Here is a 20,541-nt window from a genome sequence, read left to right on the forward strand (position 1 = left end):
CCTCTCGGTACTACTTCTCACTGGCCACTCTCACCACCTCATTGCCACCAGTCTGGTCCAAGTCACCATCCCATCTCATCTCGATTATTATAGGTATCTTATATATGGCCTCCTTGCTTCCTTTTTCCCTGCTTCATAGGTTCTCAGTACAGCAGCCAGGGCAGTCCTATTGCGCAGTCAGATCAAGTCCCTCCTCTCCTCGTCAGCCCAGCCTCTCTCTGACCTACATGAATGGGTCCCTGTCTCCTTTCTGACCTCTTCTCCTACAACACCTGTTTTTGTTGTCTCTACTTTAACCATCCCAGACCCTCAAATGAAAATATCTAAACTTGCTGTCTCTCTGCCTTCTGAGAGGCACATGGCTGGTTTCTTCATTTCCTTCTGACCTTTCACTTATTATATTTTACTTATTTGTTTCACTTACTTATTATTTCTTTTATTTCTTTTGTTTATTGTCTTCTCCCTGCCAGAATGTATGTTCCATGAGGGCAAGTATTTTTGCCCCTGAGAGTAGTGTCTGGCACAGAGCAGTTGAATTTTGAGTGAATGAAAACATTTTTAAAAAAGACCTAAATAAATGGAGATACACTGTTTTAATGGATAGGAAAACTCAATATTATGAAGATATCAATTCTCAAATTGATCTGTAAACTAAGTGCAATTCCAATAAAAATCCCAACAGAAGTTTTTAAAGAACTCGACAAATCGACTCTAAATGTATATTGATGAGTACAGCCTAAGAATAGCTAAGTGCTCTTAAGGAGGAATAAGGTGAGAGAATTTGTCCTTCCAGATATCAACACTTTTTCATAAAGTTATGGTAATTAATACAAGGTGGTATTGGCCCAGGACTAAAAAATCAACAATAGAACAAAATAGAAAACCCAGCAGCAGACCTGTGCATACAAACGCTTAATATATAATGGAGGTAGCATTGCAATAATTGGAGAAAGGAAGGATAATTCAATAAATTGTCCTGGGACACTTGGTTATCCATATGGAAAAAAGGTGAAATTGGATCCCTATCTCATACCATACACATAATTAATCCCAGATGAATTAAACTTAAATATGTATGGCAAAACTTTAACATGTAGCAAATAGAAAGATTATATCTTTATGACTTTGAAGCAGAGAAGAACTTACTAAAAAAGACCAAAAAAGTACTATCAAGAAAATGTTGATAAATCTGCATACATAAAAATGAGGAACATTTGTTTGTTAAGTGACACTATAAAAAATGTGAAAATATGCATTACAAAATGGAAGAAGATATGTGGAACAAACACAACTGAGAAATGGTTACTATTCAGAATATATAAATAACTCCTAAATCAACTAGAAAAATATAAATATCTCAAAATGAAAATGGACAAAAGGCTTGAACAAGCTTTCACAGAAGCAGAAATAAATGACTAATATGATATGCTTTATCTCATCAGTAATCAGAAAAATTCGAAATCAAATTTTCATTGGAAATTGCCAGACTTTTTAAAAATTAAAGTGTTATAAAACAAAGGGTGAGTGAGAATAGGGAACAAATATGGAGCAAATTTACACACTGCTGGTGAAAATGTCACTTGGTACCATAATGGGGAAAACAATTCTGTACTATACTCTAAATGTGAACATTTGCCTGTGTGCCAGGAGACCTGTTTAGGAATGTTTATAGCAGCATTATTTATAATAAAAATCAAACAACTCCCATCAAAGAAGCACAATTTTAAGAGGCTAGAAACCACCAGATATCCATTGACTATGTGCATCTAAATAAATTGTAGTTTATCCATACAATGGCTTTCTTTCCGGTCTTACTGGCCAATGTTGCTCCTATCCCAGCAGGCCATGCAACTCAGCTCCAGGATGGGACAGCGCAGACTGTCAGTGTGGGCCCTTCTCCCTTCCCCTTAAACTCTTCTGATTCATTCTGCTCCTGGTCTCACACTCTCTGCACCCTACCCCAAAGTGGGTGCTGTGTGTGTGCATGTGTGTGTGTGCACGCACATGCACATGGGCATACAGGGGAAGTGTCAGATTCAGAATTCAGAACAGTGTCAGAACAGTGTCAGAGGATTCAGAACAGTGTCAGAACAGACTTAGGATTCCGCTAGAAGAGGAAAGAGGGGATGGGTGCTGTGTAGGCAGCCATGCCCACCAGTCTGCCCCTGCTCCATATTGCAAACTCCTTGAGAAGAGGGGCCAAGTCATAATCATCTGCAGTCCCTGAGCACATCTCAAGCATTCAAAAACTATTGAACAAAAGATTAGCTTAAGTAAGACCTAACTGGTCAGACCGACTGAAAGAGAAATCAGGTCAAGAGCCTTTTGCCAGAAACAACACACTCGCTGGGAAAGCTGGCATCTACAGATAAGGAAATGGGTGGATGACAAATTAGGAAGTAGAGGTATTTTGAGGGCTTTCTTTGACTAGCAAAACAAAAGCTTACTGGTCAGGAGCACCGGCCTCCCCTGGGACTGCGAGGCATGCAGAACACTGTTGCTTTTTAATGCAAGTTTTCTGAAATCGTCAGCAGTAAGTCCCCAGTGAGGTGGTGTATTCCTGATCTTAAAAGGAGCACAGCAGAAGCTTTTGTCCCCCAGTTGCCAGGGTGTGGAACATGGCTTACTCTTCAACTGGAACAATATTTTTGGCAGCAGTGCCTTTCAGTAGCTTTTCTCAGCTTGTCCCCTACACAAGTCAGCCACTTACTAGACAGACTGGGCTGGCACCACGGTGCTTAGGCCCCTCTCACTTGCCCTTGCTTCCCCAGTTAGTCCAGTGTTAATTTTCCTATCCCTCTGGTGATGACTGATTTACCACCCCTGTGTCTGAGGAGGTACAGAAACCCAAAATTTTCCTGACTTAAGATCAAAAATGCTCAGATCTACCAGTGTATTCAAGCACTCAGAACAAAAATCAGCCTTCATTCCTGTCTTCACACCAGAGTCGCCTCATGTCGTTATATACTTTGTGTTTTGCACAAAGGCTCTGCTGAAGGACCAGGGAGGGCTGAATCCGGACTGTACTGTGCTCACTAAACCTGAGGTTGGAGTTGAATCCTGTGTCTGCCTGCAGGAGAGGGCCCTTTCTTCTCCTATAAACATCAACTGTTGCCTGAGGGGCACCTTTGTCTAATTGGCACAGAGGCCTCGTATTCCCTTCCCATCCTGTCATACTGACAGACCCAGGAGCCTTGTGCTGATTTGCAATTGCTACCTGCCCCAGCTCTTGCTGGGAATAAGACCATGTGTAGAACAGTGTGATCCTGGCCTATCTTCCCAGCCCTGCTCCTGTGAAATCTGTGGCTCCCTGATCTCTACCTATCTGCAGAGCATACTCCAGCCCAGGGAGCACCCCGTGCCATGGGGTCAGAGCTGCCCAGCCTACTCTGAGCCCGCCCTCTGGCTCCTCGCCTGGTTGATTCCTGGCTCACAACTTAGCCCTGAACTTCTGTTTGTGCCCAGGCTCCTGCCTGGTTGCTGACACCATCCCTGGATGCTGCTGGTCCTGGCTTCCAGTTCTGATCCTGGGCTTCAAAACTTGGGCTTAGCACTGTCAGCAGCGTCTGATCGGGACAAGAGAGGATTGTTTTCCATGGGGTGGAGCGTTTCGGTCCAGCCCAATAAAACATCTTTGAGCAGCCAGACTTGACCCACTGGGGCATCCTACACATGCCTCTCTTTACAGATGGTCTCTTGGACCCTTTTGTTCCAGCACTTCTCCCACTTTGTTCTTCTGGTCTGCAGCCGCAGAGTTCATACCACTGTTACCTCATCTGTGCATCTCCAAATTACCGATGATCTTGCTCAGTATTGTTTTCAGCAATCTGCTTAGACTCTCAATAACATCCTTCGTAGCTGTACCCAACTCCCGAAACTCTCCTAACTTTGTATCTCCTGCATGGGTCACCCCCTTACACCAAACGTGCACACACACAGAGCCTGCTTTGTGGGCGGGACCCAGAGACGATTTGGTTGCTGAAGCCATATTCAGGATGAGTCAGAAGCCAGCACTGAAAGTCCACATTGTTACTGGAAGGACTGGCTGTCCCATCCTGGAGCCGAACTGCATGGCCTGCTGGGATGAGAGTGACAAGGCAAATAGGACCAGAAAGAAAGCCAAGATTGGGGAGGAATAAAAGACAAGGGGAAATGATCCTGTCAAAAGCCTGGGAAAAAAGATCGCATTGAAAAAATGTGCTTGGGAGCCATTATGCTTCCTGCTCCTTTGCTCTGTCCCCAGCCCATTTCTGGCTGTAAACTTTTCAGAGTCCAGCTCCCTTCCCCCTGTAATTCATCCCCCTGTAATTCGTCCTGGCTACCTACTCATGCCAAATACCTTTCGATCAGATTCTTATAGCTCTTTTCCAGGTGCTTCCCTGAGTCACCTTGGCTCAAGCCCACCTGGCCTGCCCCTTGCCGCCCACCTAGCCCTCTCCTTTGCCCTGCAGGCTCCAACACCCCATACCTCACCTCACCCCCCATCCCCTCTAACCCCCATCTCCTGTGAAGTGTGAGCACCTTCCAGGGTAGGATCCTTTTTGTACATTCCTTTTCTACTCTCCACAGCACCTAACATGATCCTGGCTCATCTCACTCAATTAGTCAATATTTGTTGATTGATGGATAGATTGATTATAAGCACACTTTTCATCGCATCTTATGAAGTTATTTTTCAAAGTGTGCTGTGAGCATCCTTTATACTAGAATCTCATTGAGTGCTTTCTAAAATGCATATTCTTGGACCCCAGCACACACCTACTAAATCAGAATTTTGGGGAATAGAACTGGCACATGCATTGTAGTAGGTGAAAGATGGCCATACATTCTTTGACATGTCTTCCTTCACGAGATGGGGTCTGCTTCTTGTCCCCTTGAAACTGGCCCATGGCTACTCTGAACAATGAAGTGATACTACGCCAAGTCCAGGCCTAGCCTCGATCTCTAGGAACCCTGGAGCACATGGATAGGCCCTCAAACTGCATGGAGACGGACCAGTAGAGTTCTCCCCTCCAATTTTCCAAGCATGTCTTGGACCTTCCAGGTGAGACCAGCCACCAGCTGAAAACCAATAGGTGACCCCAATTACATGGAGCAGAAGAATCACCCAGCTGTTCCCTGCCAGAATTCCTTATCCACAAAATCCTAAAACGGTTGTTGCTTTAAGCCTCTAAGTTTTGGGATAGTTTTTTTTTTTTTACCTAGTGATAGATAGCAAGAATATACAAATGTAACAAATTCTCCAGGTTATTCTTGTGTGTCCTAGAATTTGAAAGGGAACTGACATTTAATGACTAAAATTTTATATTAAAGAATAAGAAATGTAATTCATTTCATAATTTGCATACCCTAGGGGAAAGATGATATGGTAAAATAAAATCTCATCATTTATGGTGTTAAACTCATTTTGTTTCTTGGACAGTAGGCCAGTTCTGTTTCTGGCACAAACAAGAGAGGGCCTTCAGCTCTCCTGAACTTTTCTAGAAAATCCAATTGCTACAGACAGTGTTAATAAACAATGTCACTCCAATGGAATAAAATTCAGCTTTGGATTTAAAATGTAGTGAGTCCTGACAACATTTGGTTTGGATATGTTTCCTTAGTCTATCTTCCAGGCCAAAACTAAGAAGATTTTCTTTTCTCTCAATCTCTCTCTCTCTTTCTCTCTCCCTCTCTCTCTCTTTTTTTTTTTTTTTTTTTTTGGTTTGTCTCATGGGAGGATATTTTAAGACTAAAGTTGTGGGTTTCTTTCAGGTTTCATAATGAAACCTTTAGGCTTGTAAGTCACATGTCTGACCACTGTTCTTGCCATAGTTTTGGATGAAAACCACAAGACCCTACAAACCCCACCGGGATTAGTAATTTTTGTTTTGGTTTCTCAAGAAAGCAGTTTGGACAAATCTGAGAAATTTTTACAGACTCAGCAGAGATCGGTGTGAAACTCAGCATCTTCCTTGCATGCTTCAGCTCAGCTTCAGTGGGTTTGGACGAGCCCCGTACTTAAAAATGGAACTCTAAAAGCATAAAACCACACAAGCCAAAAATATTTTCCAAAATCAGTTGAACTAAGCGGAAGCTGCTGGGTTTCATGCCCTCTCTGTGCAGACAAATATATGTACCCCTTTGAACTTGATGCCCAACCTGCCTTCAAGCTCTCTGGGTCTGGTGTGTCACGTGCTGAGCAGAGCTGTCCCTTTAGAACAGAACCCTGGCCTCTTAGACACTCTTCAGAAGTTCTAAATCAAAGTGTGGCAAGAAATTGATCTCACCATTTATTTTTATGTTGTTCATCTGAAAAACAAAGTGTCCATATGGTGGTATCACTTTAGGAAAGCTGACAAATAAGTATCATCCTTAAAGCCTGTGGCTCCCACGCAACAGGTCTGGTCCATGGCAGGGTTGCACTGACATTGCTTCAGGTGCTGGTTAAAATACAGGTTCCCAGGCAGCCCTCTGAATCAGAATTTCTGGGCAGGAGCTCAGGAATCTTTATTTTAATGAATTGCTCAGACGACTGTATACATTCAAGTATAGGAAACACTTCGTTGTTTAAAAATTTGATACTTCTGCTTCTGGCTAAGATGGAGTAGCAAGGACTGGATTAATCCTCCTGCCTGAAACAATTGGAAAACTGGGCAAAGTGTATAAAAGAATGGTTTTCAGACCATCAGGCAGCACAGGATGGTGGTCTGGGAGAAGGGAACCAATAAATTTCCAGATGCCAGAAAAGGAGAACCAGACAACACTTGGAGTATGACGAATGTGTTTATAAAACGTGATTATTAGAAGATGTTTTGATTTACTCTACAAAGGATTCTTACATTTACTGCATAAAAGAGTCATCTCGCAGTGGGGACTGGCTGAATAACCCGAGGTCCTTCCTTTCAGTGGGATATTCAGTAGCGGAAGTGTTCCTGTGCCGATCCAGACTAAGGCCAAAGAAAAAATGGGCTTATAACACGCTCTTGTTTGTGTTTTAAAAATAGAGATATTTACATATTACAATATGCAGAATATTTCTGTAGGAAACATGGGAAAGTGGTATGTTGGTTGTATCTGAGGAACAGGGCTGACAAACTGGTATGGGATAAGTGGGAGATTAGTTTCATTGTACGCTAGGAACTGTTAAAATATCTTAGAATGTTCTTGTATTTCTTTTCCAATAAAAAGCTAGTTAACAAATAAAAATAAAAAATAAGTGTCATCTTAAGGATTTATTTAAATATTTCATAAATTTTATTTGTTTTTCACAGACTCACCTATCATATAACTGGGAAAACATTGACCATGTCAAGCAATCGTTATAATATGCACCTATGCAATAATCTATATGTCATTCACACTTTAGTTTCTCTTTTATTCATCTGGCATATATTACTACACAAAAAAAAATGGCAACAAATTACATTATTGTTGTGTTTCAGATTGTTTAAAAGTTGTCATTGTTGCTTGTTCATTTCCAAAATATGAGTTTAAAATTATTTAATTATTTTGGGAGTCTGGCACAGTCCTATACAATGCCGAGCATCAATTATATGGTTGCATACACATTCCTACGGTTGTTTCTAAAATCTACAAACTTCCTCTATTGTAGATTCCTAATTATCAGAAGAGTAAGATGTTTTCAAAGCTCTTGTTTTCTCTATGCATAGATACATATAAGATAAAGAAAAGCTTCCAGGTCAGAACAGATGTTCTTCCCTCAGGCCATGACCAGCATCCCCATTGGATGTCCATGTTCAGACTTCTGGCTGAGGGGAGCCCTTCTTAAGTGGACCCTGCTTTGCATTTGCTATAGTACTTTTATTCTTAAGGATGTGGCGTGTTCATGTTTTTGTTGTTAGGCAAAACAGACGAGTTATATGAATTCTCTAAAACTTTTCTTGTGCTAACAGTGGGGATTTGGGAAGTTTAAAGAATTAAGAGGCCCAAAGAATAGATTTAACCAAAGATCCAGTGTCAATGAACGTGATTCTGGGGATCTAAATAACTGAGAAATCATTTTCATTCTTAGAAGCTTCTGGTCTCCCGTTAGGCTTTCTCTACTCATGTATTCCTGCCACTGGCGCAAACAAAACCTGTTTCCTCTCTCTTAAATTCTTTCTCAAAAACAATGGGAAAGGGGGAAAATATGGATGTTTGTGTTTGCTTGTATCAGCACAAACAATGAGAAGATATACAAGAAACTAACAATATGCTTACCTATGGTGGGGGAGGGATTGGAACAGATGGGGACAGACCTCTCAACACATACATTTTTTATATTGTTTTCATATTGGACCTTGTGAATATATCATTTATTTTTTAATTTAAAATTAAAGAATATTTCTCAAAGTTTATCTTTTCATAAAAGCTTTATATAGCATGCCTCAGCCTGAATTGAATAGATTGGAGTTGCATAAATTGAACAAAAACAATAGGAAGCTGAAACCCAACTCCCACCTTCCTCCTCTCCTTATCAATTGGATGAAAAAAGATATTGAGAAATTGTCTCATTGATTTCCTTCTGGCTGCCATTTTCCTTGGCTTACATTAGATGAGTCTATAGGTTCTTAGAACATTTTGAAAAATAAGAGACAAAATTCTACTTCGTGTAATTTTTCCTTTCGGGGACCTCACAACAAAATCACCTGTGTACATGTTAGGATAACAGAGGTGAATAAAACAAAGAGGATCTTGGGAAGAGAAAGAGATTGTGTGCGTGTATGTATGTGTACACATGTGTGTAGGGGTCTGGGGAGATGGCAGAGAAGGACTGGAGGTATTTCCCAGGGTAAACAACACTGGAAGTTTAATTTTTGCAAAGCAGCTTTTCTGGTGAAATATTGCTGACCGTATTTGGAAGCTGATAATATAATTCAGTTCTCCTCTGGGCATTGTGGGTATACTATGATTTTCTTGGTCGCAGTGCCTTTCTCCCCACCCCAGAATAGTAGAAAAACTGAATAATTTCATATTGGACACTTTCCCTTTCGGGAAATAATTTAAGTGCTACCATATGTCTTCTTATTTTGTCCTACTGTCTCTCACAAACCACTGGGCTTTGAAAATGCAAGAACAAAACGAAACAAAACAAACACAAAGGAACACACCGGAGGAGTGTGTGTGTGAAGTGTGTGTGTGTGTGTGTGTGTGTGTGTGTGTGTGTGTGTGTGTGTGTTTAAAATCACTCTGTGGTGATTGCCCAATCACTGGGCCATGGTAATTATCCAGGAAGGTGTTTGAAGATATGCTCCACTGAAGGGGAGTGATAACAACCTTCGGTAACTGTTTAATCCCCAGGAACTAACATCAGTCTGACGGCGTCTGTGCAAGATAGGAAGGAATAATATTGAAATTAGACCCGAGGAAGAGCGTGTGAAGTGTACTTGCTCTCAACCACTGGCATCAGAACAATTCAGATCCATGTAGCATGCATTTTACCTGAGATGAATTTTAGAGAATTTCTCTCTTGTAACAGCTCGCTCCAAGGCACTCCTGGTGAGTTGGTTGGTGTCTGTTTCTCACATGTTGTGTGACATTATTGTTCCATGTTCACGGTGAGCTGTCAGAGTCCTAGAAGCAGAGGCCTGTTTTTGAAACATCCAAATCAGTCTAGAAAGAATAGTCTGGTTATTCGATTTTTCACAGCTCTCTGCCTATTCCCTGCACTGAGGAGTTAGGTAGCTAACTTCATTCACATCAAGCAGCTGCAGAAGTGAAAGTTATCTCAGACTCAGAGCTGTATAATTTTCTTGAAAAGTGCAGTGATTCTTTAAGTACATTCACTTCAGAAGCATTCAGCAAACCAGATTATTCAGGAAGCCTCTTATCTCAGAAAGCTGTTTAAATTGTATAAATTATCAAGACATTTATTTTAAAGATACTGCGAAATACCAGAACATTCTTGTCAAGTGCCCGTGGCACTTTTAAAACTTGACCTCAACATTCTTTAACATCCTCACATCAAGAGCTGGAGTCCCGCCCCCTTCCCTGAATCGAGATGGACTGGTGACTGCTTTGACCCATAAAGTATGGCAGAAATGTCTCTGTGTGACCTCTTCAGCCAGATCAGAAAAGGACATGCGCTTTGCTTTTTTCTCTTTGGACACTTGCTCTGGCGAAGATGGCCACCGCATAAGGAGTCTGCCTCCCCTGAGAAAGTTATGCTGGAAAGGCCTCTGGTTAGCAAGCTTCCAGCAGCAGCCAGCATCCACTGTCAGTCATGTAGATAGGCCATCATGGACACACAGTCCAGTTGAGCCTTCAGATGGCTACAGTCCCCTTCAATATCTGACTGCAGTCTCAAGAACCACCCCCCCCACCCCCCCGCTAAGTGATAGCAAAGCAGACAAGCCCTTCCTGAATTCCTACCCCACAAAATCACTTTTAAAAATTGTTTTTAAACAAATTCTCGTTTGGTTTACACCACTAAGTTATGGGGTAATTTATTATACAGTGCCAATGGAACTCCTTCCTTTGACATGCCTCCTCGTCATTCCAGCTGCCTACTTTCACTTCTGAGTATTTACACTGTATTTGCTTTAATCCATTTTTCTTTGAATTTATCTTTTCATACTCTACACATACAGTCACACGGGCACAGCCTCCCACAAACACACAAAATCTATCAATGATAGATTGTTTTTGTTTTACTCCCTAGATCACTTAGTTCAACCCTCATTTTTCAGCTGAGAAAACTTGGGTCTGAAGGAATTGAAAGTTTTGCCCAGGGTCACATGGTTAAGCAGTGGCCCACGTGGGAGTAAACCCAGGTCTCTGACACCCAGTTTAGTCCTTTTCTCACTAATTAATTTCTCACTGACCTCATAAAATAAAATGTGCCATTCGTTTTCTAGTCCAGAGGCCATAAACTCTGTAAGTGCCAAACAGGTCCCTGAGCACAGTGCCTCCTGTGGCCTTCTAGGGGTGACCAGTATACACCTGGTAGGTGCTGCCTACAGTTTGACTACCTGATGAGAGTCCAGGGACTGTGGTGAGGAGAGGGAAAAGGGAAGTGCCAGAAGGGCCTAGCCTACACCCGTCCTCTTCCCTCTAGGCCCGTTCTCAAGGCCGCAGGCTAGTTACAGTGCAAGTGCAGGCGGGAATTCCCGAATTTGCTGGGAAAATGCCAGGCTGCCCCCTCAAACTTCTATGTCACACCCTTCTCACAGAAACAAAAGTGTTTTAACTAAGTAGTACGTTGCATATTTCTGAATCAGGCTAAAAAAGATGAGTGATTGGGACAAAAGACCAAGAGCTGGGGCTGGGGCATGTTAAGTGTGTGTGCGTGCATGTGTGTGTGTGTCAGTGTGTGTATATCAGTGTGTTTTATCTGCTACTCAAAGGCCCAGGCAACAGTCATTAATACATTTTTGGCCGCCCACTGCCCCAGAGTTGCCCCAATTTTTCTAAGCCCTACGGCATTGTCATTTCTTTTGTCTGAGGAGGGAATTAGAGTCAGTGAATAAGAAGGCCACCACCCAACTCGGTAATGATATATTTCTGTTCCCTTCAGTGATCTTGCCAACAACCAGATCTCCTTTCTCCACCCCCCCACTACCGCCGTTCTCCTACACCAAAGAGTAAAGGATGATTAAAAGTCTTTGACATGAGGTGTGGTTTAGTTCAATATGTACCGTTGGTTCTGCAAATAAGCTGGTGGGAGATTGACTATGCATGTTATGTGCCATATGCCACTCTGTTGGCTGGCATGCAGTGGGAAGTCTGAAAGGCAAGGGAGGGGAAATGCATATTTTTTCTACTTTTGAAGCACAGGCTTTAAAAAAACAACAACAAAAAAAGAGTTTTAGAGAAAAAAATATCACATAATTACAGTTTTGTTAATCCTTCATGGATTCCCTATACTGTATACAATTTGCCTCTTAAAAAAGCAGCAGCAGATTCCATCAACCTCAGATTCATAAAATCATGTTCATATAAATATACCTCACTTTGTGTGCTTGATATATTCTGGGAAAGTTATGTGTAAATTGAATTTTTTCAAATTTGGTCATATTTCAAATATTCACAAAGTGCTTTCAGTTTAAACTGGTTTCATTTTGTAAAGCAAATAATTTTGTAATGCAAACCATCACTCCCTAACTTATTTGTTATGTAAGTTTGTATTTACATTTTTTTTAAAAACACGGTACATCTATAGATAATGGCAAGACTTTAATACAATGTAAAATTTTTAAATATAAAAGAAAATATTTTTAGTTTTAGAAATTCAGTCTAGGAATTTAGATTTTTATTTAGAACTTTTATCTAAAGTAAGAACTTGTACTGACTCCTAAGTAAAGCAATCTGGCAATATGCAGCAAAATATTGAATTTATCCTAAGGATGTAAGAAAACAATTATGTATGAACCAAAAAAAAGTTGTTTGTGGTATTGTTTATAACAAAAAATTGGAAGGAACCTAAAACACCATCATTAAAGAAGTTATTGAAATAAAAACAGATTATTTTACCTGTATGTAATGATATACATTATGCTTCCGTCAAAAAGGGGAAAAGAACCACAATGAGATACTGTTTTGCCTACCACGTAGGCAACAATTTGAGAGTTTGATAATATTCTATTGGTGAGTGTAGGGTAATAAGGTCAGAAGTGGGATAGACGAGTACCTGAAACACTTCCTCACGGGGCGACTTTCTCTGGGAGTGTTGATAGGTTTGGGTACCATCAAGTTGAGTACCATCGGTCCACAAATACCCAGGAGACTGAGACGCTATAATCAATGTGGCACGATTTTGAATTATTTACTTTAAAAACACTATAAAGCCATTTGTACATATTTAGGAGACTCAAAAAGAGATTTTAAAGAATTCTATTTAACAAGCAAATATTAAAGTTTTATTTTCCTAAGATATTTTTATGAGAAACATCACTAATTGTTTTTTAAAGGGAAAAATATGTTTCCAGCTCTTTCAGAAAAAGTTTTAGATAAGATCATTTTATGTATTTTAAAGTTGGGTAGTGGTTTTGTACATTAGTAATACTTGGCGTTACCTAGCTTCTTCATTTTTTTCTAGAGAGAGGGTATACTTGCTCTCTAAACTTATTTAAATTAAGAATTACTTGCCATTTCAGTTAAGTTATTTCAGATATGATCCTGAAGACTTTCATTTGGTTACCATCTTTAATTTTGTGTGTGTGTGAATAATACAGGAAAATGGGAATAGAGAATACACCAGTAATCTCACCATGCTAACTTAACACTTTTTTTTTTTTGCCTACTTTTTTCCAGGAGTTTTTCTTAGAATTATTAATCTTTCAAATACAAATATTATGAACATACCAAAAAAATACAATAAGTAATATAATAGAACTCCTGTTTGCTTCAGTATGGCAAATTAGATACTCTGAACATCCCTTCCCTAAAATCAGCTAAAAATACTACATAAAATATCAGAATTAAAAATTATTTTCAAATGCATCACAAAGCTGGTTGCATTTAAAGGAGAGTAAGAAATATTCAGAGGCAAATAAAGTAAAAGCAGAAATCCTGAAAGGTAAGAGTGCTCTGGATTTCACCTTCTCCATGGAGACATCTGAAGAGCACTGCTGGCATTAACCTTGAGTCTTGATGGGACAAAGCAGAGACCAAGGCCAGGGCCTAACCAAGTTAAAGTCTAATAGGAGACCCCTCGATAATAAAGCTAGTACTCCAGTGGACCACACTTTCAGTATACAGGTGAATTACCCACCTCACAAATAGGGATTAACAAGGAAATTCATTTATCTTGACCGTTATGCTGGGTGGGGGGCAGGGAGGGAACTCCCCTAAAAATTCATAAGCACAAGCAAACCCTTACAAGAGTTTGTGGTCTAAAACTCTCATTATCTGTAGGAACCAAAAAAAACCTCAAGCTAGTTGCTTCCAAGCACGTGGAAGAAATAAGAGCAATATTCCCTGGAGACACCCACTTTCAAATTAGGCCTCCAAATATTTGCACAATGAAACACCGTAGAATCTGTCCTGACCGTCAAAACTCATGAAAAGTACAAGTAAGCAAGACACCATGGGGGATATCCAAGGAACAAAAGAATCAGACCTCAAATGACATTGGATATTATAATTATCAGTCATACATAAAATGAATGGATGTTTAATTGATGAAAAGTAATAATAAAGGGAATTAAAATATATAAGGAAAAAGAGACTAAAAGTAATGATCTTGAAAACTTGCAAAACAAATAGAATTTCTAAAAATAATAACATTATTATTGAAATTAAAATTCCAATAGATTGGTTAAACAGAAGATTAGATACAGTAAAAATAAATAAGTGAACTGGAATAAATTATTTATAAGACAGAACAGAGAGACAAAGAGATGAAAAAGAAGTCAAGAGACCTAGAGAATAGATAGGTTCTTACATTGACCTAATAGGAGTTTCAGAGAAAGACTCCACTTCGATAGTAATCAGGGAAATGTAAAGTGAAGCAACAACGAGATGTCACTTTACCCTTATCACCTTGGTAAAATTCATGATACCAAGTTCTGATCAGGATGCAGACAAGCAGGAACAATTATAGCTGCTTTGGAAAGTAATTTGGCAATATCTAGAAAAGCTGAGGATGTATCTAGGTACTGACCCATTGTCATCCGCGTGCCCAAGGAAATGCAGACAAGGGTGTTCACCATCGTGGTGCTTGTATTAGCAAAGAAGTGAAAACAACCTAATTATTACATATTGTTTTGCAAATCACTGCATAACCCCATTCTACAGGAAAGGAGCACATATTAAGAATCTCGTTATTTATAGAGCCTGGGGGCAAGTTCTGCCTTTTTCACTTCGGGAGGCTGCAAAGGCGCCTAGGAAGTGAAAGTTGGGACTGGGGAAGTTCTTCTGGGGATCATTTCGGTCATTCATTCATTCATTCATTCATTCAACTAATAATGACTAAAAAGGTCTTTTCTGTAGCAGATGCTAATAGTTGAAAGGGCTCATCCCTCCAAGCTAGAGTCAGTTCTAACCTTCTGGGGTGTGAGGGTGGTGCTAGATGCGTGCATCCTCGCATCTGTTTCTCCCTCTGACTCTCAGCATCCTGGCTGTTTTACTGCACGTTAGACTTCCCACTAGGGGATAGTCAGGAGTAATGAAAGAAATGCATAGTTCCTTTTGTCTTTTGTTAGGAAAGAAAGATGGAAACGTGGCTGAAATCCTTTCCTCTCCATCCTTCAAGTCCCCACTCAGCATTGACTTTTGCCCGACTGCTTCGGCTAGTCTGCCTTTCTCAGTTCCCAGACCTCATGTTTTTTAGCAGCAACTTGGTTATTAATATCATTGCAGTGACATTGCTTGTAATGGTGTTCAATGTGAGAGGTGAACTTCATAGTCACTGCTCGACTGTGATTTTTAGCTAATGGCCAGGGTGACTACATCCTCTCATTGTATATAGCATACATACGACGGACCGTACATAGGTACTTCTGAAGAAAGGTTTCTTGTAAAAAAAATATATATAATGAAAATATATATTAAAAAACACATATAAACATAAAAATGAATAAATATATAAGTGAATGGCTGACTAAAAATTTGGGAATTACTTTTTTTTCTTTAAACCAAGACTATCCAGAATTTTTTTCCCTCTTTAATTCCCCCCCCTTCCATCCCCGACCCATGGGTGTTGCTGTTTCCCATCAAGAACTGGATCTCTAAAGGCAGGGCACACACTCCCACACACTTCCACATGCTCCCACATGCTCCCACACACAATGTGCACCTGGGGGGCCAGGTGCACCTGGGGTATGGTCTGTGGCTCCACCTGGGGTGCGAACCCAGGACCTTCTGCATGTAAAGCAGACATGCTAACTACTACACTATGGAGCCACCCCTGAGAATTACTTTTAAATTTTATTTACCAGTGTAGTCCCTTGTCCTTGTTGTAGGACCCTAACTCTGAGGTCATTTCTTATGAGACAGATACCTCAACCTGGAAATCCACAGAGAGGAATCACATATGTGGATCAAAATAAATTATGCTGCATATAGCTGAAGCATAGGTGGAGGCTTGAGGAAGCACTTTGTCCTTTAGCTATGAAATTTGATATTTATCTTCTTTATGATTCTATATAATTAGCTGCATCTAGCAAAATAAGATAGTATCTCCTAAATCGATGTATCCGTACATTTGAATATACTCTCAAATAGACCCATTGAAAGCACTTTTTAAACCTTAATTTTCCAATATCAGATCTCATTTTTAATTAAGGATTAAATTCCATTCTCTCTTGCGTCTCTATAGAAGGATTAGGCCAGGCCACATCACATCTGGCTGGCTCTGTGATGTCTCGGGGATTTATGAATGACAAGCTATATTAGAACTGGGGTCATGTGCAGTCATCCTGAAAGCAGAAGCTGAATGCTCCCTTCCCAGCGGCGTGGGGTTGGGGTAAACAGGCCATCCATGGCAGCACCGGCTCTGCTGTGTTCTTTTTCCAGAATCCTGCTTCACGAGAATTCAGAACCAAAGTCTTGTGGCATTCTCTAATGTGGAACCTGTCATCGAAGCAAAGCTATTTCTTTCTTAATGTTGGTTATGAAGACAGCGAGGAAAAAAAGAGGCTGGACTGGGTGTGAGGGAGAATCAGAAGGAGGCAGGAGGGCACTGGGAGTTCACCAGCAGGAGAGACTGCCCTTCGGTGCATCCATGGAAAGGCAAGGTCATGGGCCCTGTCTATCGGCATTTCCACTAATAAGCTGAAAAATATGCAAACTAGCAAGTTCACACAGCAGTTCAGACATTCTTGGGGCATTACAGAGAATTATTTCGAAAATGTACAATAAGATTATTGAGGGGCCGGTTTGTCAGTAGGGAGCAGCCGAGGCTCTGGGAACATGGGAGCCTTTCCTGAAACTGCTGTGGTGACCGTGGGTCATGGAGGGACGCTTGTCTTCCTGTGAACAGGGCTATCTGTGTCCGGTACATGAGACAGGCTGGGCAGCTCAGAGCTGTCTTCATTTCCTTAGTGATTGCTGCCACCAAGCCCACATCCAGTAAGATTCCCGGGGTCACACCCAGGCTCCTTAAAGCCCTGGGTTTCTGCCTCTTCTAAGGCAAAGTGCTGAAAAACAGTGAGGAGAAAAACAGATATCTCAAAAAGTTTAGTTAGAAGAGACAGAGACCTACTGATAAACACTCACCACCATGAGATAATACAATACGTGTGGAAGGGTTTTGAAAATGTTCAATGCTACATACATAAAAAGCTAATAGTATTTCTATAGAATAGCATGATTTAGTGGATCCACAAACTGTAGGCACTGAACCGTGGATAAGCTGGTCCTTAAAAATAGAACCAATAGTACCTTCTTTTCTCAGTGCTGCTAATCCATAATTCAGCCTTGTGGAAATTCAACTAGACTTGAATTGTGATGTATGATGGGTGGTAACATGCAAGTAGAGTCAGAGACCTTTACTTCTTAACACTGGTTGTGGTCAGATAAAACGAAAAGATTAAACATGGCATCTGGTAGTTCACATTAATGTGCATCACTTTATAATTTTCAAAGCCCTTTTGCTTTCAAAGCCCTTTTGTTAGCCTGAGAACTGAGTGAAATAGGTGGGGATTATTCTCTCCATTTCCTAAGTAAGGAAACTGAGGCTCCGAGGGGTGGTGTGGCTCGCCCCAGATCCTGGGGCTGATGAGCGGGTCCACCATGGCTGTGCCTCTAGGAAGCAATACAGAAGTGTGGTAGGATGTCATTCCAAACCCAGAAAGTGACACACTGGAGCTGCGGCACCACAGAGGCTGGAGTCCTTTCTCTGTTGGTGGCTCCCAACATCGCTGAACAGTGTGCCTGGGGTTAGGATGTGTTTGACTTGCCTGCATAACATCTCACCTGCTGCACCTTCTCTTTCAGAGCCACACGCTCTTGAATAATCTGAACAAAGGAGAGCTTGCTCCAGTATCAGGGTAATTGCAACATGATAATATTTAGCACACTCAGCACTTTCTGCCTAGATGTTATCTCATTAACCTTCCAGTGTCCCAGAGAGGCATGTGCTACATGCAATATTGCTATAAACTCCACTGCTCCAGGAAAATAGTCCTCCTCTGTGCCCTGGGATAAGGTCTTTCAGCTCTGCAGATATTTTTCTGGGGTCCTAGGCCCTAAGCTGAGGTTTCCTTTTAAAGTAAATGACTGGAGTGCAAGTGGCAGTACTGTCTATTGCTATGTTCTTGCACAGGTATTCGGAAACCTCTTATTGGTGTACAAAGGGATATTTGCTTCTCTATATTGATATTAAATAATAAATGCTATTTAAAATGTCTGTTGCTTAATTCTTATAATGTTGGAAGTAGGTGGTATCCTCTTTTTATAGAAAGCTAAGGCTCTTAGAGATTAAATACCTTGCCCAAAGACACTCTGGTGTTAGTAGCAGAGTAAGATTTGCACCCAGGTCTGGTGACTCCACAGCCGAGATGTAAGTTCCCAGCATCCCGTGTAAGTGGTCGTTCCATACTTGGAGCCCAAGGGAAAGAGTGAGGACCTGAACAATACAATCTAGTTGGCATCAACTCAGTTTACAGACTTCCCTCCATCTACTGTAATCACCAGGCGGATGGGAGAGGGAAGGACCGCAGCGGCCACACAATTCCTCGCAGCATCTCATCTGACGGTATTTCAAAACCCGCAGGCTGTTTCCAGGGCTCCTGAGACTTCAGGAGGACACGCCCCAGTGAAGTGAAGGATTAAGCAGGGCGTGAAGGGAGCCTCAATAACAAGATGAAAGGAAAGGAGTTGAAGAATCCGTGCAAAGGAAGAGAAGGGTGTCTGGGAGGGGACCCGCATTTGCTGATGGTGTCTGTGGTCAGCTCATGCTGTTTCAGTAAAAGCCTCAGTAGAAACAGGCCCAGTATGACCGAAAGAAACCTTGTTGATTTGTGAAAAAATGAATTTCAGTACACAGAATCTTCATTTTCGGATTTGCCCTACCGAATTTGAAGAAAAAGAAATGCCCCAGCAGCAATCTCAGTAAAATGAGGTGGTGATTTGCACATAATCGAATCAACAAGAGCAAACCTTTTAAAACCAATTTTAATATGTCTTTATTGTAGTTACATTAGCTCCTGGGGTTAATGTGAGAGTCTTGCTAATAATAGCTTTTATATAAAATTGGTTGTAAGAAGAGAGGTAGTTATTGTCCCAGGTTCATTATAATCCATTCTCTAATTTCACAGCTAGTAAATCAACTTGCAGTATGAGCTGTTGGAGCGGTTCCTTTAACCCAGGCCTTGGATTCAAGAATGGGCAGCTCTGCTTTGGGCTGCCAGGTGACTTGAATAATGTGTGTACTTTAGAGCAGCGGTCCCCAACTTTTTTGGCACCAGAGACCTGTGCTCCTATGAGAATCTGATGCCTGATGATCTGAGGTGGAGCTGGGGCAGTGATGCTAGCACTGGGGAGCAGCTGCAAATACAGATGAAGCTTCACTCGCTCGCCCACCGCTCACCTCCTGCTGTGCAGCCCGGTTCCTAACACACCACAGACTGGTACTGGTCCGCAGCCTGGGAACTGGGGACCCTGGCTTTAGAGTGTTGACATAGTCAGTGGGACTCATCAAATCTAATACTCATTTTTACATTCTTTCATAGAAAAGTGGATTCAGATTAGGATCAGCCTTATTAATGAACACCCCGGACATAATCAGGCACCTTCTCCAAGGCTACGTTTCTCATGCAATGTCCTTGTTCTGGGGATGTAACTAAATACAAAGTTCTGATAAGTAGTGTATGTTCAATGTAGATTATAAACTGGAAGTCAGGCTGACATTTGGCCCGATCGTGCTGAAGCAGCTATTTTCAGCTTTGTCAGATTAAATTTATAGCCTAATGAACAGTTTTGGAGGCCTGTAGCTGATTCCTCATCTATTTAAATTTCAGTAGCTTCTCTAATCTCTAATCAGATTAGCATAAAATGACAAACCTTAGTAGTCATTTGGTTATTCTCATTGCCTCAAGAAGGTCAGTAGTAAACTGTTCAGAGACTCATGGTTTCCATTCTTGTCCTTTTCCAAAGGGACAGATTCTCATCCTCAGTGGCCCATGACAGGATTTTATCATTCTCACTTAAATCTAGCTTGAGTCTTTCCTGCTTTAATTCAATTTCCTTTTCCATTTAGGTCTTCAGAAGTCATGGGGAATAATCGTTCGATATCTCCTTCATAAAACCTTCCATGAACTTGAAAACAGCAACCAGGTATATTCAGAGGCTTCTCTACCATAAGATAGAACCTGATTCTTTTTAACTTGTGATTTTGACTCTGTTTCCTCCAACAGAAGGCTCCTAAATCCCCTCTGTTTTCTCCCCATGTTATTAAGTGTGGTAATATACTGTTAGGATGTATTCAGGAGTTAATTATCTGTCAGTGAAATCTGTAGTGTCTAGCTCAACCGTGGAAGATGTGTCTGCTGTAGTCTGTAGCAGGTCGAGGATGTCCTCGTGTTGTAACCTGTCTGCAACAATTCCAGATACCCCATGCAATAATGCCTAGTAAAAGGGGGGCAGGGTCTCCTCCATAAGTCTCTCTATACTGTACGA

The 20,541-nt window shown here is 41.1% G+C and overlaps 1 long non-coding RNA gene across 1 annotated transcript in view; it reads left to right on the forward strand.

Moving 5' to 3' along the window:
• Positions 1-20,198, forward strand: part of LOC120608212 (uncharacterized) — a 66,047-nt gene extending 45,849 nt beyond the window's left edge. Inside the window, exon 3 of the long non-coding RNA XR_005654336.1 lies at positions 20,123-20,198. This is a non-coding gene — a long non-coding RNA (uncharacterized LOC120608212). The remainder of the gene's footprint in view (positions 1-20,122) is intronic.
• The last annotated feature ends 343 nt before the right edge of the window (positions 20,199-20,541 follow it).

Source organism: Pteropus medius, unplaced genomic scaffold, assembly GCF_902729225.1.
Source record: "Pteropus medius unplaced genomic scaffold, Ma_sr-lr_union100, whole genome shotgun sequence".
Lineage (NCBI taxonomy): Eukaryota > Metazoa > Chordata > Mammalia > Chiroptera > Pteropodidae > Pteropus > Pteropus medius.